The 24,759-nt window shown below is 37.8% G+C and overlaps 1 long non-coding RNA gene across 10 annotated transcripts in view; it reads right to left on the bottom strand.

The window, feature by feature from the left end:
* The window catches only part of LOC109283272 (uncharacterized), a 187,668-nt gene that overhangs the window by 145,705 nt on the left and 17,204 nt on the right, over positions 1–24,759 (bottom strand). For 9 of the 10 annotated variants that reach the window (XR_009463962.1, XR_009463958.1, XR_009463960.1 and 6 more), the window contains exon 2: positions 13,955–14,090. The exons of the other annotated variant lie outside the window; for it this stretch is intronic. This is a non-coding gene — a long non-coding RNA (uncharacterized LOC109283272). The remainder of the gene's footprint in view (positions 1–13,954; positions 14,091–24,759) is intronic. 10 annotated transcript variants of the gene reach the window in all.

Here is a 24,759-nt window from a genome sequence, read left to right as displayed (position 1 = left end):
TTTCATATAAACATTACCTCAAACAGGGTCTTTTCTTCTCCATGAAGAAGAGCCAGAAAACTAATTGTATAGCTATACAAAACTAATTGTATAACCTTATCCTTGCTTTCCAGAAGATAAAGTAATACAAGGGAACTGTCCTATTCTAGCTGTCCACTTTAAGAACAGGGGGGATTCAGAACCAGAATTTAATCTGTTCTAAATCATTTCTATAAGTAAGAGTTTTTTATGCTGAGTAATAGTGATGGTTCACAGAAGCAACTTCAACTATCTGCAAAGTCCACTGTGTAATCCTTCTCCCATTGCTAGGGAGGGAAAAAGCCATTTTTTTCATTTAAAACTTGAGAATTTAATTCAGAAATTTAAAAAAGACAAGTAATCATTTTGTTTCTCATTAGATTAATTCCTCCTGAATACAACATGGATGAAAATTCTCTAAATATCTCAATGGGCAGTCCTGTAAAAAGTCTCTCTCTCTCTCTCTCTCTCTCTCTCTCAGAGAAAATCAAAATGGCTCAGTCATTTCCCAAGCTAAGAAATTATTTTAAAGTTCACTTTTTAGGAGTGCTGTAAATTCAAATGAATGATACACCCCAAGCACAGCTCCAAAAAGGTAAAGATAGTCTCCCAAAATACCAGAGTCAGCTTTCAGTGCACTGGCAATTTTCAGTCACTCTACCTCATCCCCATCTGTACTCATTATCTGACACTTTCCTGAATAGAGAATAAATTCAAGCTAAAAGAATCACATTATCTAACAGCTCATACAAGTGTCTTATTAGGCCTACCTGAGCTGCTGATCACTCTCCTACAACATGAGGTAACCCAGATGAAAACTAATTGGACTAAAAGACTTTGGACCATATACTGCCAGCCTTCTATAAAACTCATAGTGATAACCAATGCAACATTAGGGAACTGTAATCCTGTTAGAAAGTCTTGTTCCATCTACTAGTCTAATACAGATAGGGACAGCTTGGTGGGTCAAAATATTCTATTATTTTGCCACCGTGTTCTCAGTTATTATACATAATAGAGCACTGAAGCCAACTGAACCATAACAAGGAAGGAGGCATTTCTAGTTAAAGCTACTCCAGTCGATGAGAAGTTTCTTAGAGAAGACCAAATCCAAGAGAGTAACAACAGAAATGAGAACTTTCTTGCAGTTTGTGCAGTAGACATGTAGTGAGCAAGCAGGTTCATAGTGCTAATAAAATAGTATACAACAATTTTAAAAGCCAAAAAATAACACATGCTAGTATAGACATTTGAAAAATAGTCCTGTATTTCATCTACTAACACATGGACTGCAGGTGGGCAGTGAAGAAGGTGTTGTGTCTGAGGGAGAGAAAATGGAGGTAACAGGAAGGTGGGAACACTCAGTAGCAAAAATACTGGCTTATAGAGGACAGAACTGACAAAAAATAAATGGTAGTATTTTATGAAATTGCAATTGAATTAAGTTATTAGTGTAAATGCATTTAAAGGAGAACCCCTCATTTAGATGTCATTTGAAATTAATGTTTATGAGCCATAAAAGTCCTTGAAGATTTATAATGTATCATGAAGTTACCCACTATTCCAGATTTTCTTGTGCCCTGCTTCTTCTCACAATAGCTGTCTTTCCATCAGTACATCTGATGTCAATTTACTCACATATTGGGTGGCAGGAAAGGATTCCACCTTCTTCATCTGAAAGACCCCTAGCTGATAGAACTAGTACTTTGAGCAGATGCCAAATACTTACACACTTGCTAAACTAATAACCAGAGGCAGGAGCTCTACATGGCCCAAAGTCTCGCAAGGCTGCCCAGTCAGGTATTCCTCTCCTGACCGTCTGATGACCCCAGTAAGGACAACAGCTCTGAAACTGAAGGCATCTTTTGCCAGCCAATTCTTGCTATGCTCATATTTCTAAATTAACACCATAAAGAAATGCCATTATTGTTAATGTGCATTTTTCTGATCTACATTTCAGATAATACCCATCCTTCTGCTTGATCAGTTCTACAAAGGGGAATTTGAGGCAGTAATGTTGGTGAGCTCATTTTCCAGTTCAAAAACTCTTAAAAAAAATTAGTGCCCATTTTGGGATGTATTATATGATTAATTTATTACATATATTATATTAAATGACCTTGGAGTGTCCACATCTGCTCAATTTAAGAAAAGGCTTACAACTTCAGGACTGGTCTCTTCCTGCCTCTCATGTTTCCAACATTGGAGAACACCTCTGATGGGAACATGCCCAAAAAAGCTCAAGCTGAGCTGAACCAGGAACACTTACTGCTATCAGGATATCATAACATTTCTTTGGCAAACAAAGTTATTTGGGTAGATGTGATATCTTTTATTAGACCAACTAAATAATTGGAAAATTTGTTCTTTGCAAGCTTTTGGGCACAAACACGTTTCTTCAGCATTTATTCTGTATAACTAGAGGAAAACTTTGGGTTTTGTTCATAAAGTGCCGCCAGGCTTAAAATACAGGGTGAATTTTTGTCCAATTTCAAATGTTTTCACACATTTAGGGGTTTTTTGTTTTGTTTTATTTTGTTTTTCTGGGGGAGGAGTTTGTCATTTTGTTCATTTTTAATGCATATAAAAACATTTATAGCCGCACATACAAAATTACAGTAAAGCTGTGTTAACCAGCATTTTTCTAACCAGAATAGTCTATTAACCAGAATTTCCAATATCCCCCCCAATACAAATCCTCACTTTAGCAACCAGAATCTTTGCCGAGTCTATCCGGCATGTGCATCAAGTATTTCTGTTGTTTACATTAGTTAGCGACACTGCCAATAAAGTTGCTGCCAGGAGCCCTTCTAGTTGATATCTGTATAGGCAAAAGAAGAAAAAAAATTGGGGGAAGGGAGAAGCTGAGCAAGTGCATGCATGAGCACACACACCCCTCCCCCTGCCGGCGGGAAAGTCTGCAGGGGAGGGGGGAGGGATCTGCATGGGGCAGGGTGGGCTGCTGCTGTGGGCTGGGGCTGGTATAACTCTCAGATAACCAGAATTTGTAGATAACCAGCACCTCCCTTACCTCACTCATGCCAGATAACAAAGCTTTTACTGTAACTTCAAGAGAAGACAGACCCTAAGAACAAAGATTATAGACTAAGTGTCACTGTGTGCTCTGTCTGCTTATTCTAATGTGAAAGTTTCCATAGCTGGCAGCATTAGATCCTCTGTCAACAGAGCAGCTACAGCACAGAGTTGCAAGCTCCATTACTTCATATATCACATCGAAGCTGAAGTGACCACAAATGGCTTTGGAAGGTTCTTCATTCTCTTTAAGCCATCAGACTTTGGACTCTGAGTATCAGCAAGGTTGTTATAAAATGGCAATTTTGGTACTGTGGAATACATGGACTACAGACAAAAAACTGATAACCACAATTTATTTCAATGTAGACTACCAAATAGCCATCAAATTGTAACATAACTATAGTAATTCATTTGAGACTATAAACCACAATAGTTTTGGGGCAACTTTTGTTCTTGTATGACCACCACACTGGTAGTGAATAAACCAATTTATAACAAAACTATCTTAAGAATACCAAGGTAATAATTCCTGCATACACACCAATCCATTTTCCCACACATATACTCACAGATAAGTGGTCATTGGAGCAGGTTCTCTACATTGCCAAAGTCTTCATTTTGACCGCCAGTCACTTTGGCCCCCTCTACACATTACAGGTTTCATGTAATTAACTGATTGATCTTGAAATTATCTTGAGACCAGCTACACATGCAAAGTAACTATCACACCATAAAAAGCTCCAACCAGCTATAAAGTTAGACCTCAAAAATATGTACTAACTTTATAGCTGGTTGCTATCCAGCTTTAATTTACATGTGGAACATAGTCTCACCAGCAGCTGGGAGCCCTGTTAGCTGATGGGGCTCCCAGCCACAGGGGTGCACCATGCCAGCTGGGACTGGGAATCCTGCAACTGAGGGTACTGTCAGCCCCAGCAGCTGCCAGCTCTGGGTCTTGGCAGCATGGGGACCCAGAATCCCATAGCTGTGAAAGCTGGGTATCCCAGTGCCAGAACCCAACTGTGTCCTGGCAGCTGTAGGCCATAGCTTTGATCTCCCACCCTTGAGGGTCTATGGAGCTCTTGGAGCTGGGATATTGTGGCAGCTATAATCTTCCAGCCCTCAGAGGTTTCAGGCACCCCCAGGGCTGGGAGACTGTAGCTGCTGTGATCTCCCATCCCAGGGGTTTCATGCACTCCCAAGGCTGGGAGATCATAGCAGCATCCTGGGGCTCCCAGCTGCCAAAGCTTGCTTCTTGCCAGTGCAGGGGGAGCCCAATCCCAGGCTTACTCTGTACTGGCAATAAGGTGTGATGGGATCTATGGAGTGATCCCAAAATCATGCCTCCTGCCATGCACGTGTGGCATAGCAGAAGATGAAATTGTGTGAGTCACGCATTAGATCCCATTGCACCTTTACCTGCTCATGCGGAGGGGCCCTTTGTGGCACCTTCAGCAGTTTACCTTTCTCCTTTCCTCATATGAGACTGCTATAGTGGCACAAGCCTGACTGAGGCCAATTCACAAAGATGAGCGTTGAAGTTTTCATTGATGCACTCACTGAGAGGAGGCAGAAACTATCAATATCATTGACCTTTGTGGGTACAGTTGCTATTTCAGCATGTGCCCCTGCCACTTTGAAATTAAATGAAACTGCTGTGGTTGCTGTTTTGCTGGTGATGCTGGTAGACAGCACACAATGGGAAAAGATTTTACATTCCATCTCTTCCCCCATTTCTTCTTTCCATTCTCCCTCCCTCTTCCCCCCTCCCCCACTCCCTCTTTTTTTCCCCTCATTTTGGTTGTAGTGTTCCTAATATTATCATTACCAGATTCAAACTCACTGTCTCTGAAGCCTCCAGTCCTTTCTGACTCCCCATCAAAATAATTAAGCTGAGAACACATTTTTCATAACAGCTAATAAACAAACATGCCCCTCAGTTCCAAAAACAGAAAAGGAAGTTAATGGCAAATACATCCTGATTTTGTTGCTAGTTCATCCTTTTTTTTTTTTTTAATGAAATGAGCTCCCTCACTCTCCAACAGAAGAAGAATATTGTTAATCTGGTAAAAATCTGCTCATGAAAATTGAAATGGAAACAGAATTTAACCACTGATCTCCATCTTTTTTTTCCATCTCATTATACCACAGAAGTACAGTTTTTGCAAAACACAAAAAACCGCTTTTTGCCTACTAGGCAAATGGTGCTTTCTTCCACTATAACAATCTTGAAAAATGTGTAAAGGGAAAAAAACCTGAAAACCTCATAAAAATAGGCCCTGATCCTGTGATCTCAGTCATGAAAGGGAAATGTAAGTGTATGATTCTCAAGGCAGGATAATAAAGGATCACCAGCATGGCATTCCAGGGAATTCTGAAAAGGGAAAGGATTTTTCCTGAAAGGTTCAAATTGCAGGACTGGGATTTAAGCTCTTTCCAGTCTTCCATTATTTTCCAGTGTTTGTTACCAGTATGGCCTTGCAGAAAAACCTGAACAGTGATTAATTATGTTCATACAAAAAAATAAAAGAAAGAAAGAAACCCAAGCATACATTTTATTAGGAAATTACAGAATCTCCTTTCATTCTACATCAAAACTCCAGTGCCGTTTACAGCCAAATTCTGTGTTGCTGTTGGAGATTAAATATAACACTGTAAAAAGGTTGTAACTTTTAAAAAGAAACAGAAACAAAAGTAATAATTATGCACTGAATGCAAGTCTGAATGGTCTGGAAAATTATGCTATATCTGATTGCATATTTCCTGTATTTGAATAGTTCCCTATCCAGGACAGTGACTTGGATATTTTTATTTGTATTACCTTTTGGATTTTTTTTGCATGGATATATGATTTGGCTTTGTACAACATTAGGGAAGAAAAGTTTAATGTCACTACTGCTCTTGCCAGTGAAACATGTTTTGGTACACATTCCTGTTTAGTCAAAGGTTCATCAATAATTGCACCAAACAGAAAAGCTTCACAAGAATGGTATGCTATTATGTTGGCACTGTCAACCCTTCTCCTACTTTTTAGGCCTATACTAAATCTCTCTGAAAGTCCCATACAAAAAACCTAGAACTCTTGGTTCCAAAATGATACCTTTTGTTAGACCAACTGGAAAACGGCTACCAAGTACACCTCTGAAGCTCCCATTCACCTACCCCAGAAATCTTCAAGGGGAGACTGGATGGTCACCGTGCTGGGGTCACCTGACCCCAGGTGTCTTTCCTGCCTAGTGCAGGGGGGCTGGACCCTATGATTTTGCAAGGTCCTTTGCAGCCTTACAATCTATGAATCAATCTATGTACCATAATGCCTGTTACAGCATCAGACATCAGAAAGAGTCCAAGCCTGTAAACAGGTAAGCACATGAGTTTCCTAGTTAGCTCTTTGTAGGATCAGGCCCTTTGTATTGAATGGACCATAGGTTAATGGGTTGGAACTTAGCTCAGACTTCAAGGTGCTGTTGCTTATTTCCTTTCACAGGTACAACTGATGAGAGACCACAGAAAATGGAGCTGTCTTGTTTTGCAAAACCAAAATCAGGGATGAATTGGATTCAAGCATGTGCTGAGTTCAGATCAACGCTCTCTGTTTTTGACCAACTCTCCATTTTACTATTATCATTATCTGGCTCACCTTTTAACAGCTTTGCTCATAGACATGTAACCTCAATGTTTTCCTTCCCTCTACAGTTCAGTGTCAAACATCACATATGGCATGCATGTGACAGCATTCAGTATGTGGGATCTGGCAGGGAAGTGCCATTTTACCAGTAGTGATTGTGTTGATAAACAGCACAGTGATACAAGGAAAACTATTTCCAGACTTTTTCTCAGATGTGGATACAGCATATGGATAAAACATCACTTTTTGGTACATCTCACTGTGTAATGTTATACAAGGTTTTATAGTAATGTAATGTTTGCTTTACATTACCACTGCTCTCAAAAGGCTTAACCCAGGAAGGTGCTGAACAACCTCAACTCCCATATTCTAGTGAGAGCTAAAAATGCTCAGTGCTTCACTGCATAATGTCTAAAGAGTGAAGGGAATAGTTTGGCTACAGCAAATGTACCACAGCAGAGGATTTTTTTTTTAAACATTTGCTTTAGAATTCCTCATATTATTGGAGAAAGAGTTAGATAAACATACTTGAAGAAAAATGCATTGTTCTCATTTTTTAAAAAGGTGCCTCAGGCAGTGATAAATTACACAAATTTGCCCCCATTCATGTCATTCCATGTGTCACAGTTATCTATGGTGACTAGCATAAAATGACAACCCAAAAGTTTGCAACCCATTTTACCTAAATGTTGCCTTATTTCACCCACAAAAGAGTCAGATGACTGACGACCAACATAATAAAATAAAATCTCCCTTCACAATTTAATAATTTTTTTTTTTACTAATCATGTAAAATATAAACACTACATTTTAAAACAAAGTTATTATTCATGGATTACAACTTTCCTGATCCGTTGCTTCACTTTGTCTTCAAAAACTAATTGGACCCATTTTAAAAAAAAATGTGTCAAACTTGGCTTTATCAAGATATTTACTCCCCATTTTCTGGCATTCCATTGTAATTCATAATTTAGGAAAAACATAAATATATATATTATTAAGGAAAATCCACTTTTCTTAACAGTCCTTCCTTTTTTCTGCACTCCTTTCCTCAAACATTTTGAAGGATCTCTGTACAAATTTTAAGCATCTAAACTTTAGCAGAAATGAAAAATGAAAAAGCTCTTTTAAAATAATAACAAAAACATAACCCCTTTCTAACTGTATATATTGGTCAAATGTTATAAACGCTCTGTGTGTGTCTATATGAGAGAGAGAGATGATTAAAAATGTACCAAAAGCCATGAATGCCATTTTACTGTCATTTCCTTTGATTAACCTTCACCTGACCTCAGTCCCTAAGGCAATTCCAGTTTCTTTTTGTTCTTACATTTAAATTCTTCAGTATACCAGGTAAGTACATCGCTGTCATTAAAGAACATTCACTGAGAGCAGATTGTTTTTACAGAGATTTTCATCGAAAAAGTTTGCTTTGGAGAACTGTCTGCAAAACCTTTAAAGGGACAATATCAAGTCAAGTTTAGCCCAAAATGAGACTTTAGACCAAGAGAAACTCTTTCTTGACTTTTTAAAAAGTGGCATATTTTTAAGCAAAAGGAAAAAAACCCTGAAGTCAGTTGAGCTCCGCCAATTGACAGCAGCTGAGAATCTCAACGTTGCCAACTTGCATAATTTTACAAGTCTTCTGATATTTTATGTTTTTCTTAAGGCCCCAACTCCTGCAGCTCTGACAACCTTGACTTTCACTTGGTAACAAAAAAATATCTCTGTTTCTAGCCTCCATGCCTCTGGAGAAAGCTGAAAAACATGACCTCATGGCACCAAATGCAGAGAGCAGTTAGCCTGCAAACTTCTTGCACTAGGAGCCAACCTTTTGCTCTGTGCTTATATAACACATAGCACAATGGGGTCCTGGTCCCTGAATTGGACTCCTATAGGTATTAGTACAACACAAAGTTAATGCATGACAGTAATAGCATTTTTAAAAGCTCGCGTTTTTAAAGCTAATCTAGTGAGTGCGGACAACCCCATGAGATTTTTGCATGCTTGAGGGTGGCAATCCTTGATTCTAGTCATCCAATTCCAAATGGTGTTTTTAAAGTATTGAAAAATACTGGAAAGCATCTGGAAAAAATGAGGCAAGGTCTGGAAAATGTGCCTAATATTGCAAGTCTTAAAGAAGCTTGATCTACCAAGCTTGGAGAAAGCTATGGGGCAATTTGATTATAGTCTGTGAACACAGGGAAGAGTGTTCTAACGGTAGACAGAAATCTGGCAGGAAAAGACGTAGCATGATGGCCCTGAAGCCACACAAATTCAGACTGGCAATAAAGCACACTTTTTTAATTGTAAGGGGAATCACCCACTGGAGCAACCTACTGAGGGAGGTCAGAGATGTTCTATTGTTTGCAATTTTGAAATCAACACTAAATCAGTTTTCAACGGATATGCTACCCCTCAAATAAAAGTTAGAGACTCAGTGCAAAGCCTACTGCATCAGATTCTTTGGCATCTGGTATACATAAGGTCAGACTAGATAGAGTTAGTCAGGAAACAATTTTCCTATCCCATAAGAATTTTGTTGAGATTCCAAAAATGCTTCTTGCCTCAAATCACGGGAAAAAAAGTTGTTGTTGTTGTTTGTACATTAATGCTGGGAGGGAGGGAGGGAGAGAAATCAGAATAAATTGGTTAACACTTTTTTTGTTGCCTGTTTTGAAATGTTTTGTTTGAGTTTTGGCCTTTCAACTTTTTAAAAACATTTATTCTGAAATCGTTGAAGTGGATTGTTTTATCAACTTTGCAACTATTTTTTTATTTTATTTTGAATCAGGAGATTCACTGAAACAGACTATCTCCCTGTGATGGCTTCAGTTTCAACAAATTGGCATTTTCTGACAATAGTGTTTCTTTGGAAAAGCCCCAGTCAGCTCCAATAATGGTTTTCTGGCCTTAAAATCTCTTATGTAAAACATTGAATCACACCCTCCTAAAATTCAGCTGTCTTCAATTACACTTATATGGTTCCTTTATCATTTCTAAAGGGTTTATAGAGCTGCTTACAACAGGTCTGGCAGCACTGGACTTAGATGGCTTAAACAGTGAAAGATTTTGCAAAGAGTTTTCTATCACAAACATCTATGGTCAGTGCTATAAAAATAGCCAGCTTGTTAATGACAGATGCTCTTACCTGATAGAGTGCAGTACTTAAATGTAGGAACAAAAGAATTGAAATTACCACAGGGAGAGAGGTCAGGTGAAGGTTAATCATAGGAAATGATAGTTAAGTGGCATGCATGGCTCTTGAGATTATCTATGTGTATTTTATTGGAAAATATTTTAATGTGTTTTCCCTGTATTGAGAAAGAAGCCAAATACCATACCTAGATAAAAAGAAAATGTCTATGCATCACTAAAGCCCCACAGTCTACAAGTGGAATTCCTCTTGATGTGATCCACACTCACTAGCTGAGGGATGAACAAAACCAGAGTGGTACCAGGACATGACAGCTATCACTGATTTTATGCATTTATACAATAATTATGAAGCACACTTCAGATTCAGGTTGGTGAGCTAAAGCATTCAATAAATTGTCAGTGTTTAGAACCCCTAGTACCTATAAATCTCCTTAACATTTCCCCTACATTAGTCTCCTAAATTGGGCATTTTTCCCCAAAATAGAGATCTAATCAAACAAGGAAAAGTAGATCTGAACAAATACAAAATACAAATGCAAAAATATCTAACCCCCCCCCAAAAAAGTTAAATTTTCTAAAGAATTTGTTTCGGTCACATTCATACCTCTTTTGTATTTACTTTCCAACAATTTAGTGCAATTGGTATTTTACTATCCATAATATTTGTTAAAACCAATCTGTTAAACTTGCACACTTCTAAATAGATATTTAAGTTCACCTACTTCATATCTTGACCCCATAAATCTGAGTATAGTCAAGTTGCCTTCAACTAACCATGGAACACAAACAATATCATGTGACTCATGTTTGACAAATAGGCATTGAAGTTTGAATTTCTGATTTGTAATTTTCAGTAGTAAGCCATACAGTCAATGCAACCCATGGAAAAAATGTCAAATAATTTTTTAAAAAATCCACTAACAGAATATAACATAAAATTCACCAAATTAATTATTAATAGTGAATTATTCACTCAGCACTAGAGGAAAATAATATGTTTTTTCTTTTAAGCAACCAAAAGGTTTTAAAAATATGTTACAATAATGAAATCTGGCTGCTGATTTTGAAATGTATCCTTATCCAGTGTACAGATATGTAAAAGGTTATAGTGCCAGAGTTATTAATCCCCCATCACATTGGCAATTGATTTTGAACACAGTGTGTTGCAGAATCTTTATAATGCAAGATCATAAACTTTCAAAACTAATTTATTGCTCTTTGTTCCACCTGGCAAAAATGCATTGTCAAATTGAAATTGTGATGAAACAAAGATGCAGATTAGTATAAAAATCTTTTAATTTGTACACGTTTGTAAATGTTCTTGTGTTATCTGTGTGCAGTCAAAAAAATTGTCCATAGAAAAATACAGAAAAGGGAGGACAGTACACAGCTATTAGTGAATGGAAAATGTTTATTAAAACAATGACAGATCTTAAACAAAAAAAAAAAATCTTATAAGGGAAAACCACTATTTAGAGCTTTCACAACTAATATCTTGTTTTGTATTACTGATATGCTGGTTATCTCATAAATACTGGTCCTGATTTGTGAAAGAATGTCTGAAAATACTCTTTCTTTTTTGTATGTAGTTTTATATGTTTTTGTATGGATTACTGTCAAGTAACATCTGCCTGAGTGCAATAAGAGGGAGGAAGAGGTATTCATTCATGTTTGTGTGTGTGCGCTTTAGAAAACAGGTGATAGCACAAGCTTCGTCAAATAAGCATGTCCTGAAAATTCACTCTATTCTGGATGAATTGGTTATTACATTTACTTTCAACCCAAAGAGGTGCACAGATTCCAAATAAGGTCAAACCAAAAACCCCAAACAAACAAACAAACAAACAAACAAATAAATAAAGGGAGAGGGGAAGAGGAATGAGAAGAGGAAGGGAAGACTTATGGGTCAGTTAAAACAGAACGTATAAATAAAAATTATAAGCTCCTAAAAACAGCCCAGTTGATTGAAGACTGTAACCACTTCTGTATGGACACATTCAACTGGTCTGTGTGTATTCTGCAGCTACTGACTTAATTGTTAGGGAATGTAATGTTACAGTAACTGTCGCATCATGTAGTACTTGCTCCTTCTGAAGTATATTTTGTTCATTTTGGCAAATAAACACTTTTTATCAATAAATTACATGAACTTCTCACAAGGTTTTAAGGGAATAAGATTTGTTTGATAAATATTTTTCTCGTTAATGCCTGCCTTGTATAAAATATTTTTCTAGCCCATGTTCCCAGGCATTATATGCATCGTTCATCCTGTATACTTTTCACCTATGCTGTATAGTTTGACTGATTCACTTTAAACTGACATAGTACATTGATTTAAACTAATGTTTATGGTGGAGCAGGTTTTTTAAAGGATGAAAGAGAATGAATTACTAAGAAGTTTGTTATAAAAATAAAATTGTGTCCCACCAGCTGCCTCCTTTGTTAATGAATGAATGACAAGTTTTCTAAAGTCAGTTATTAAAGTACCAAATGAGACAGGAAAAAAGTGTTTCAGAAACAAAATATGTGCCTTTCTGTAAGTCTCCATCGCTCACGGTTTCGAATGTAAATTTCTTGCTAGAAAGACAAGCCTGTAAATTAATTCTTATTTCTTTTTCTCCAAAGTAATTGTCCATGACACTTTTTAATTTTACATACTATAAAATATAATAGACCACAAAATATAAACTTACTATTTGCATTATTTGGAGGCAGAACTATTCAATTACCTTGACAAGCCTCAGTTTACCTTCTTTTGATTTTTTTTCCCCTAAATACCATGAATGTTAAGTGGAAGGACTATCTATCTGGCTGTATGTTAGTTCAGTAGCATTCATAAGTCTGTAAGACATCTGTAAGATATTGAAATTAATTTCCAATATAAAACAGGTAACTGAATAACCCTAGATAAAGGCAAGTGTAATATTAATTTCATTCTTTTTGTTGGCAGTGTTGTAAAGTCCATTGCTCAAGTCATGAGCACTTTCCTGAGCCAGATACAAAATTAATTTTACTGTTCTTCTTCAAATACAAATTTTAAAAGTCAACTAAAGGCTACACGGCTTTGAAACATTTCAATGATTGTTTTAATTACCTACCATACAGCTGTGAGACATTGGAAGGGGAGGGGGAAGTGAAAGAGAAGGAAGAACAACACCTGGTCTATTAGTGATTGTTTTCCTGACAAAGAAAAAACCGTCTTGAAACCAACAGAAAGCTAAAACAAAGTCAATACAGATTTTTTTTTTCCAGAAAGCACAAATGAGCTATTTTTATTCTCAACTCAAAATTTTTCTTTTCCATCAATATCTAGTTTTACTGTCAGATAAAACCACCAAATCTCCAAACATTAAATATATAAATTTTGACAGCTTTCAAAGCTTGCTTTTCATCCAAAAGTTGACGGGCAAAATGCATTAAATTCTTAAGAGCACATAAGGGGCTCGTTTTCTCGAGTTTGAGTCTCTAGCAAACAATTCACTGCACCACTACATAAAGGTAAATGAAAAGGCATATTTTTGCTTTTTCCCCCAAAGTAGAACTGGGATCTAAAGACTATTAGAGCCTTCTGGTGCCCTTTGACATTCTGACTTCCAGCATCTCAACAATCAGTCAGTGCTAAGGTAACAAAAGAACACTGAAATGTACAGTTGTCATCTCTGTGCTACATCTGTTGGCCATGCTGTTCGAAAGTGTTGACCCCATCATTTGACTGTAAACAGTGTGGAAATCAACAACAACAAAAAATACAAGTGAACAAGAAAACTGGAAGTCAGAAGTCAGGTCAGCAGATTTTCTTTGCAAATGTGTCTCTGAAGATAGAAGTAATCACTGAATTAAATTAAATCAAAGCAAACCTGCTAATTAAAACAGCTAAAATTATGTTTGTGAAGATGTGTGGCTGGCTTACTGTTTATCTGTAAATAAGCCTCCCCATTTGATAAACATGTTTGTATTTCCACTTAATTTATAATACGTCTTTGGACAGATTGTAATTAGTAGTTTTGATCTATAATGGAAGATCTATTGTTTTGATCTATAATGGAAGATCTAAATATTTTTCCTGACCACCAGAACACTTATCATTTCAGTTTCACTCTCAAGTGTTCTCACCTGTTCTCCTTATGCTGGTTGAAATCTTGTATCCAATCTGTCCGAATCAAATTGTTTATATGTGTCTGAATACTATCTTCTTCATAATAAACATCTTGTAACTAACCACAAATGCAGGCATTGTTTTTGACTCCACCTACAAATTAAATCAAACATTATAGTTAGATTTCACCACTTTTATATTGCATGCTGCTTTTCATTTGAACTTCAAAAGGAGGGCAAACATGATGAAGCTAGGGGGCAAAAAGAGAAGAATCAAAAGTTTTACTGAAAAAATGTGGTAGTGTTAAGAGATCAACCTTTTTGGTTCTGTTTTATTTATTCCCAAGATCACAATGCATAATTTTACACAAACTCAATTACATAGCTCAGTGATTTACTGGCAAAGCTGGTCAGAAGCAGCTATCTGGCTTTAGCTAGTGTGTGTGTCTATTTAAAATAAAATAAATCCTTAGAAAATTACAAAATGTCCAAAAAACCCACTGCTAATCTAAAGCCAGAAATGCATCTAATGTGACACAACATGGAGGATGCAAAGTTCACATTACATTAGGTTCTCATTGGGTAGGTAACTGATAAATTACAATTTAAATGTGGGTTCAACCTCACTGCTCCCTCAATGGGATCCTGATCCAGCACTTAGTATGTGCAAAACTGTAAGCATGAGTAGTTTTATAGACTTCAAAACTAAGTGGTTGTCTTTTTGCACTTTAGAAAATTTGCTAAGGATTAGTTTGCATTGTTAATAGATGCCCATATTGCCTTCAATAGGATTATTCAGATGCTGAAAGTTACACATGTGCTTGAGTGCTTTGCCGGATTTAGGCCTACAAGACATTTAGTAACAGATCTGATAGTGCATTGTGTTAACAGTGAAACCAAGGAGGAGTGATTCCAGAAAGAGGAAAATTTCAAAACATTTATATAACCTGGCATCACAAAACACTTCTCAGAGGAAATACAGTTAAGATTTCAGGCTCTTCTTGGCACAGTAATTGTGAAGCTGAAATATCCAGCCAAAAACGAAAGTCAAATGTTTTTGATGGTTTATTCCTCAGGAATAACCTGAAATTATTTTATACATGTTGTTTAATCTGGGTGTGTGTCATAGTCAAAGTTGTCATGATAGGCTAAGAGTACACGTATCTTCTTCTGCCACAAAGCAAGTGCCTCATAAAACAGGAGAAAATGAAATCTGCTAGAACACCAAACTTTGCTGACATGACTCCTGACCTGTATCTACATCTACTAGTGTAGATCCCTGTACCCAGAAGCAGCATCACTGAGGTCAGCATGTCTTCTGGGAAGCACAAGACTCTAGATCCAGTTGCAGCTCTGGTGCCTTGACGGATATTTGGATCATCCAGATCACTACTTGGATAATATCTTAAGAAATATATTTGGATGAGCAAAACACCTAGGACTGAGTTGTAAAGAGTATATTGAAGCTTTCACATCGATACAGCGATCAAAATGAAATCCTGACCTTGTTCAAGTCCAGAGCAAAACTCCAGTTGACTTCACTGAGCCAGGATTTTCCCCATCAAAGATCAGATGCAAGAGACAAAGATTTTAAGTGTTGCCTCCCTGATGAACAGCTTTCATATTTTAAAATTATGATTCAGATGGCAAGGAGCAATCTTTCCTGAAGTGGAAGCCAATCTCAGCTAAACCCCTTGAGCTAAACTCCTTGAGTTAAACTCCTTCATTCATCAGGATAGAAAACATGGTTGAATATGCCCTGCAGCGCACTAGTATGAAAAATTCCAAAGGATACTGACTGATTAAGCAAATATAAAATAGCACCTATCAGGACAGGTTTGCACCCCCCTACCCCCCCCACATCCATCCACTATTAGATCCTCCTTTTATTAATTTAAGTGAAAATGTTCTGAATATTGCTATGGAAGCTTAATCATATCTCTGGGATTATTTTTAGTTCAATTAAATCAGTGGAAATGGTTTATCTTTTGTTGTATGAATGCATTATGAACTTAAACATAGAAAGGGGACCAAATTTCACCCTCAATTATACCCAGATGGGGTTGTAAGTATGTAACTGAAAGCACTTGACAAAATGACTAAAAAATAACTCTCAGCTACACAGTGTTAAATGTAAAATTCATAGATGGTTAAATCCCAGCAGATTAAAACAATGTACAGACTGCTCAGATCTAGGGGCTTTTATGACTTCAATGTGTCTCTCTAGTCAATATTTTGGTCCATATATCCATTTTACACATGGATACTATTTGGGTTTAACAGCTTCACAGCTCAACCTATGACTAGAAAGAGAATAAGACCAAAGAGATAAAAATAAACTGGTAAAGGAGAAGGGAGCAGGAGACAGCAGACATTTCTGCATTGGGCTTTCTGCCCTGGGGATCTTTGGTTGTGTTGCCAGCCAACTCCCTGTCCTCAAAGAACTGCCACTTTTTCAGGATCAGACTCTCAGACTTTGTGAGACTTTGTAGTGGACCATAACACGTAGAAACTTGCTGTCTTGACAATCATCCCTCTCCACTTTTAAACAAGTTCTACAAATCTTATTCCTGTCCCTCAGAGGTATTTTTAGGAAAACCAGTTTCCTATCTATCCAATTACATGGTCCCCATTACCATAGCAACTAAGCATTTCACAAATGGTGATGCTTTTTATCCTCATAACAACCTTTGGCAGTAGTGATGTTTTATCCCAATTTTACCTGTGGGGAACAGAGGAACAACATGGAGTCATTTGTTCAACCTCACAGAGGAAAGCTAGCTGAGCAGGGAACCGAACCCTGATCCCCTTATAACCAGCCCAGAACTTGTCAGCTCATCTTTCCAACCCTGTTTCTTCTTCTCTTTTATCAGAAAATATTAACTTGTTGAAAACAGAGAAAGAGACAGACAGACCAACCACTGGGCACAGAAAGCAATGTGGTGAGGTCCCCAACCTGGGATGCAAGACACCCAGGTTCAGATCCCCACCCAGAATCGGGCAGAGCAGTAACTGGAACATAATTCTCCCATATCCCAAGTGAATGCTGAAACCACCAGGCTGGTGGTTATTCTGGAACAGGATTTGTGTTTTGTTCATGAACAAATTCAAAAGGTCTTATTTTCATTCCCATGTAAAACAAAGACAAAGTTGGAAACCTTAAATGTTGGGGGAAACAGAAATATTTGTTTTCTGGCCAGCCCAAACTGTATGTAGTACTCTTGCTTTATTTAAATGTTAGCAAAAATCTATCTATGGATGAATAAACGTATGACCAAAAGATTTAAACAGGGAGGAATCAGGTCTCTGGCACTAGCTTGCCACAGATGAGGGAGCTAGGCCAAGAGTTTAAAAAGTAACCACTAATTTGGGCACCTCCATTTTCATGTGCCCACGTCTGAGACCTATTTACTAGGGTATATGAACCTCCATAATTAACATTTACTTCCCCTGGAGAGAAGATGGCTTGGCACCTCTGAAAATCAAGGTATTGGCATTCCAGGTTTAGGACCAAGAGTTGAGACACCCAAGATTTGGGGAAATATGGAAAAATTTAGCTGAGTTTCATGCACTTTGTTTTACATAGCTATAAAATGGGTGCATAAATACCCACATACCTCTCTCAGTTTAACCTGGTTTGTAAAGCACTCAGATTCTCAGAGAAAAGGCATCATGTATCTGTAAATGCACATTATTATTATTATTACTGTAAATAATCCAGTTCAAGAGTTGTCCAAGTTAAACTTAACATTGCCTTTCCTGAACATATTTATGTTCTCTTATGGTGTCCACATCTGTACTGCACCTTATACAACAGCTTCTCTGTGAATTTATGCCCCACTTCTGCAAAGAGCCCTATGAAAGTGCGACCCCATATGGCCACATGGAGCTCCTTACAGAATGTGACCTTGGCTTCTTCGATCTACAGAGCAGTAATGTAGCATTCGGTGGGTTAGCAGGGCACATGCCTCAGGTGCTGCCTAATGTGGTGGGGGGTGGCCAGAAGCAGGAAGACAGTGCTTTCCCCTCCTATCCCCCCTCCATCTGCAAAGAGGGCTCCAGGAAGCAGCCAACATAGGCCAGGTGTATAATGGAGCACAAGGCATTCTAGGAATTGTAGTTTTGTAGAGGAGTAGTGGAATTTGCTGATACTGGGGAGAAAACTGGCCCCATTTTCTGCTGCTGAAATTAGAATTTTTTTTTGCCCTCTTAACATAGGCTTCAGTGGCAAAAATGGGATGACATTGTCTTACATCCCTCAGCAGCAGCAGCAGCAGCAAACTCCACTGGAGAACTACAATTCCCCATACACCTTGTAATGCAGGACACACACTGGCATTACAGGCCATGCTCACACATAGCATTACAGGCCATGCTCTTTCCTGCTACCCCACACCAAAGCCAGAAGGATGGGGGAAGGATGAGAAAGGACTGCCTTGGACACATTCTTTAGTGGTTGCTCTTCTGCTATAGGGCTTGCATCCATTTGCTCTATAACAAAAGATGGCAGTGAACATCAAGGACACCTTTTTCACAAGTTCATAAGTACTCTACTTTTACTTCACAATGTTCATCCTCAAACTAAATGTGTATTAGGTTTTTCAAACTGCATTCTTTGACACTAAGATCTGGTACAATAACTATACCTTCCTTGCAAGCCATAGGCTGAGTTAGCTCAGACAAAAATTAACTAATACTTTTCTTATACATTTTCCAGGTATCATAAATGGCAGGTCCTTAGCTGAACCACCACTTATATAAATCCATGGTTCAGATTTTCAAATTTTTATTTTCCTTATTTAAACCACTGAAAGACTCCGGCCATTTTTCAAGACAGCGATAACTTGAAGGACCTTTCTTCTTCAGGCTCAGTTTCTCCATAAAAAAAATCAAAAACAAAAACAAACCAAAAAAACCTAAACCAACAGAATTGTTTTTTAGTTCCAGTGACTCCAGTTGAGTTCGCTCATCCATTTCCATTTGAGTCATTGAAGAGCCATTTTAGTCACATCTGCACTGGTTGATTATGGGCATCAGCCTATCATAACCCATTGTTTGTAGGCCTATGACCTGTACTTATGTGAATTTAAACCCTGAAAAGTTCCACAGCTATCGCTTGGTGTTGTCTTTTCTCCTATAACATAATGTTTGGCTAGATATACTTGTCTAGTATGTTTACCTCAGAATGTTTAAAAAGTAACCCAAGCAGAGCCAGCAAAATGTACATTTCTAGGTTGAGACCAAACATGAGAAGTGCTGAAATGTTGCCAAATTCTGCTTCATCTCAAATGCCTCCAACATCTCAAAAAAGCTTTATGATGGAAACGGTAACAGATTCAACTACAAGTATTTCAGTGCCCAGATGTATTAATGTCCAGTGAATGCACTCCTATTGAATCTGTTCAAGCAAAGTAAAAGCATAATAGTGTTTTTTGCATTGGACCATAAACAGCCAAGGTTAATACTAAACCATATTTTGCCACTGAAAGATCCTTGCCAGCAGAGTCAAACTAAAAGACACAATTTCAAAGTTGACTTCAAGTAATTGCAAATGAAGGGCAGCATGTCAAGGTCAAGGATGTTGCCTACTAGAAATCTCACGCTTATGACAAAACTTGTTCAAACCTTTGCATATGAAACAGGAACATTATATTATTGGTTTGCTCTAGGGTGTTCTACTTGTAGTTGTGGAAGGATTATTTAGTTAATTAATACAGATAACAGAAACAATAGTACATAGTCATATAAGAGGGAGCCAAAACCACAAAGTACTAAGTATAAGAGCTACTGCACAACTCTTTTTGGACTTTCTGGCCCTTCTTCAGCAGTATTTTTAAAAAGAAGTAAAGAAGCAGATCAGAGATGGTAACAAATATGTTGGCTATAAATAATCAGAGATGGAGATTGAAAGTCAAAAAATATTTGGCATCAACAATCAGCTTCTACAATTTAAGAGATACAATAGATACCCATTAGAGACTGAATTTACCATATGCAGTATCTGCTGCTCTATTCTGCAATGTGGTGTGTATTTTCTTCCACTGAGCTGCAATCCAAAAGCACTCATATTTAGTTCTCCCATCCCCCTAAATCTCTCCCACAAAGGACACTGTCACAACCAAAGCTCTACAACAAGGATCATTTATATATCTGACAACCTTTAAACCCCCAAAGAAAGGAAAAAGGAAGCAGTAAAGCTCTCTGAAGAGCTCTTTGGTGGAACAAGCAGAATTATGAGCAGCAGGAGAAATATGAGTAATTAAGACAACAGTATATCTATATCTTACAGCTGACAGAGTGAGGTTGCAAGTTAGCTCTGGGCAAGGTGTTAGCAGAGGAAAGAACTGAGCATAGTGTTTCTAACGTTATTGTTGAAAAGCCAGCTCTGGAAAAGGGCTAAAGGAACAATTTCATTAAAAAGAAGGAAGTAGAATGGCTTAAGCGAGCAGTTAGTTGCAGACTTGAAGCATTAAAGGAGCAGGTCAACAGTTATCTATAACAAGACAAGCAATCATTTTGGAAGTCAGCTAATGTGGTAGTCTTACTGTTCTTAAAAGGAATGATCCTAAATGATCTATCAGTGGGTTACACAGAGAATTAAAGCTTAAGATTTGCACTGACACACAGAACAAAATACTGAAATGGATCTGGATTACAGGAAAAGTAAAGAAGAAGAGATTCAACACTTCTGAGTGAATAGTTCAAAAACAGTTGTTTCTATTAGGTTCTATAATGGGGTAACCTTATAGAAACACTGACTGACTAATACAGCAATATTATTACCTTGTGTAATAGTACATACCTGAGATAGATCACTTAACTAAGGATAAATGCTGAGTTTTCTCCTACCATTTATGTATCAATTGCATGTATTCTCTACTATGGTATATCCCCTTTGACAAGTCCATAAACTCTACTTCACTCCTTCTTCTGGCCCCCAGAGCAGGACATGCTCTACTAATTCCCCAGCTGGCATAATAGTCCTTTGTGGCTACAGCAGCATAGTTTATAGCAGGCTTGAGGCTGTGTTTTCCACCTAGTATATAACAGTGAATTAGCAAAACATTTGCTCTTACACAATCCACAGAACCAACACAGAATGTGTCATGATAAGGGAGTTTTTGTTCATGATTGGAGTAGGAGGTATAAGATGCACAAAAGAAACTATAAGCCATGTCCTTGTTTCATGTGTAAAAGTGTTTCTTATCCATACATTTTTTATATGAAAATGAACTCTGGCTTCTGTATTCAGACAGGTAAAACAAATAGTCTGTTTAGTAACCTGGGCCAGCAGAACTGCAAAAGGATCAGATACATGGAGATACAAGGTATGAATACATTTCTACTGGCAGCCACCCTCTGGACAGAGCTGTTCTCAAGCTTAAGCCCCACTCCCTTAGGGGCAAGGGGACACAGCAGTTTTGTTGCCAGTATTGCCACTGCTGTGCTAGCAGCAGCACAGCCACTAATGCTGTCCCATGCATGCCTAATGCCTAAGGCACTCAAGCACCCTGTTACACCCCTGCTCAAGCTTACGCATGTTGACCACCTCTACTAAAAACCCCTTACTGTTAAATACCAATAGCAGCCCAACTTGACCCCAGAGGCATTCTTAACTTTCAGGGCCTGTGGTCAAGTTTCCTTCTAGACTGTCCCTCAGTTCAGGGTGTTCAGAATTCATATAGCTCATACAGAGCTATATGAACAGACACTGCATGTTATAAGCACAGGACACCTGCCAAAAGCAAACCCACAACCTTCTTGTCCTGACTTCCAGCTGTTCTGCCCCACATCCCTCTTTCTACTGCTTATAGTTTGAGCCAAGCACTGAGGAGAGACAAGTACTGGGCAAACTGATCGCTAGAAGAGCTTTGCTTGAAACTTCATGTTTCTTGAGCAGAGTTCTTCTAGGAATCATTCATCCCACTACTTGTCTCTCTTTCTGGGCTTGGATGCAGCCACTGAAAGTTAAGATATAGATAGGGGGAGAAGGTTCACATGGCTTAGGCTAGCTAAAGGTAACCTGCAAGGCAGACCCTAAACAGCAGTACAAACATAGCCACAAAAGGTTCATGTTCTGTAGGCCACAGGCAATGATGACAACTACACTAGTGTAAATCTGGAGTGACTCTGTTGGAAAGCTTTTGATACATTTACATAAGTGTAACTAGGAACAGTATTGGTCAAGTAATTGCCCCTTTGTCCCCTGGTTCCTTACCATAGCTGTCTTAGAATCAAAGGGCATTTCTACAACTTCTCTAAGTAACCTGTTCCAGTGCTTTACTACCCTCCTTGGGAAAAACCTTTTTGTTATCTTCCACCACTGAGAACAGTCTAGCTCCATCCTCTTTGGAACCACCCTTCAGGTAGCTGAAGGCTGCTATTAAATCCCCACCCTGTTTTCTCTTCTCCAGACTAAATAAACCCAGTTCTCTCAGCCTCTCCTCAGAAATCACGTGCCCCAGCCCTCTCACTGTTTTCATTGCCTTCTTCTGTACTCTTTCCAATTTGTCCACATTCTTTCTGTAGTGGGGGACACAAAACTGGACACAGTTCTCCAGATGTGGCCTCACCAGTGCCAAATAGAAGAGAATAATCACTTCCCTTCTTCTTTGCCATAATCTCATTGCCAGCCCTAACAGCTATTCATTATCATTATTACTATTTATTCAAATTGTGGTTGTATCTACAGGTCTCAGCTCCATTGTATTCCATTGGGCTGGACAGTGTACTAATATTTATGTGACCCCCATCAAGGGCTATAGAAGTTAATGGTCCTTTGGGTAGCATTAACTTACATGGACAATACTCATGTAATATATGCTTCCCTTTCATGTTTTTCTATAGCCTCCTTCTCATATAGCACAGCAATGGGAGGAATCAGTCACAATAACATATTTGCTATCTAAAGCAGACTAGGTAGCAAGTTCCATGGTTTGCTCTCCATTATTTCAGCTAAAGTAAGGAACTTATGTGCTTATATATGGAAGTCTGTCTAAATTTTTCCACATTATGCTTGGTGAGACCAAGCACTCTGCCCATGTTCAGCCACAAACTCTAAAGACCCCTTTAAATGCATACTTACATTTAGCACATAAATAAAAAAGGATGCAGTCAAGCCCTGCTCATAGATCCAAATTCTTCTTCCTTTCGTATATATCTCCAATGTGTTCCTTCAGAGTTTCATTGCCCACATTTTTGCATAAACTCCCTAATCTCATGCAGGCTCTGGTTGAGGGCACCAGGGTATACAGACCTAAAAACCTGAAAATCAGCACTATTATTTCTGATTTCATGATCATTCAAGTGGATTTAAAATTAGGAACAATTACCTACTGTCACTTTGTTGACTTGCCAGTGAGGTTACTCACACCATAAAGCAGTAGTTTCATAGAAATGTAAAATGTTTAACACAATAGGAAAACAAACTTAGCAAACTGAAAGTGAATTTCAACTCTGTGCATAAATGGAGTTATGTCTGTTCACACCAGATGATAACCTGGCCCCTGTAGTTAATGTTTTCAGTGATCAAGAGTTAAAAAAACATTTAAAAACAGAGATGAACTAAATTACATTTGAGTGGTTTGGATGGTCTAAAAATTAGGAGAAATGACCAAAATGCCAGCAGTGATATGATTGGTCTGTTTACACAGATTTTCTAATAACTCCATCTGGAAAACTGATGATGATCAGCATTTACTGTAGCTGGTATTTTAATGTAATCTCTTTAGATGTTTAAAATAATTTTCAGAATGGAACATTTTTAAGTGTTCTGGGCCTTGGCATTCCCACTTTGATCATCTCACATAGTGTGACAGTTGAGAACATGATGTGATGTAGCCAGCTTAACAATCCTGCCAAAAATGACGTAATAAAGCCAAAAGACCTTAAAAAAAGGTTTTTGTCATGCACACCATTTTTTTTCAAATGTCTTAGTTTTCTTTTTTATATGTATTTCTTTTTGGTTTTGTATTTTTAAAGTATATATAGGTATATATGTGCATGTATTAGTAATTTTTATTTTCATAACATTTAGTTTGCTTTAATAAGGGCTCAACTCACTTCCTCTGAAACACCACCTTTTGAAACCAGTGGAAATTTTGTATGAAGAAGGAATGCTGCAGAGAGCCCTTGGAAAACAATAGTTATTTTCCTTTGTTATTAGATTAATATACTATTAAATTATTTCTCAGTATCTGATTTGAAAGGGTCCAACTTTAATAACTGTTGATTTTACAGTTAGGTAAACAGGAGGTATGGAGGGGATAGAAAGGGAAAGGCAAGAAATTCTATCTTTGACAGAGTTTATATTACTATTCTGATGCAAGAAGACAGCTGCAAAAATGAGTATGTCCATGATCAAAATATTCTTATTGAATTTAGTTGGTGTGATTTGCATAGTACTACAGGTCAAATCCTGCCACCCTTATTCATGCATGTAGTCCTCATGTACACATGGAGAATCCTGTTGACTGCACTGGAAATACCCATATGAGTAGACACCATGAAGTAACTGTTTCAAGATCTGGCCTTTACTGTTCCTAAATGCCTTACATTCCTTTTTATTTATATAGCTGATTCTCTGTCTGAAAATTGAAACCATGAAGAGGCACCTTTTAACTGGGCTCATATCTGGTTTGACAAATTATTTGGTGGAACCAGAGTATTCTAATTATTGCCACCTCCCCTCAGCCCCCATTCACCTGGTGAAGAAATATATAATTTCAGGCACTAAAAATGACTAAATTTGGTGCATTTCCAACTTGTATTTTAACAATGCATTACACCTTGAATTACAACATAAATATTAATAGACAGATTGA

Source organism: Alligator mississippiensis, chromosome 8 (genome assembly GCF_030867095.1).
Source record: "Alligator mississippiensis isolate rAllMis1 chromosome 8, rAllMis1, whole genome shotgun sequence".
Taxonomy (NCBI): domain Eukaryota; kingdom Metazoa; phylum Chordata; order Crocodylia; family Alligatoridae; genus Alligator; species Alligator mississippiensis.
Note: the sequence above shows the minus strand (reverse complement) of the source record. Positions and strands in the feature narration are given on the sequence as shown.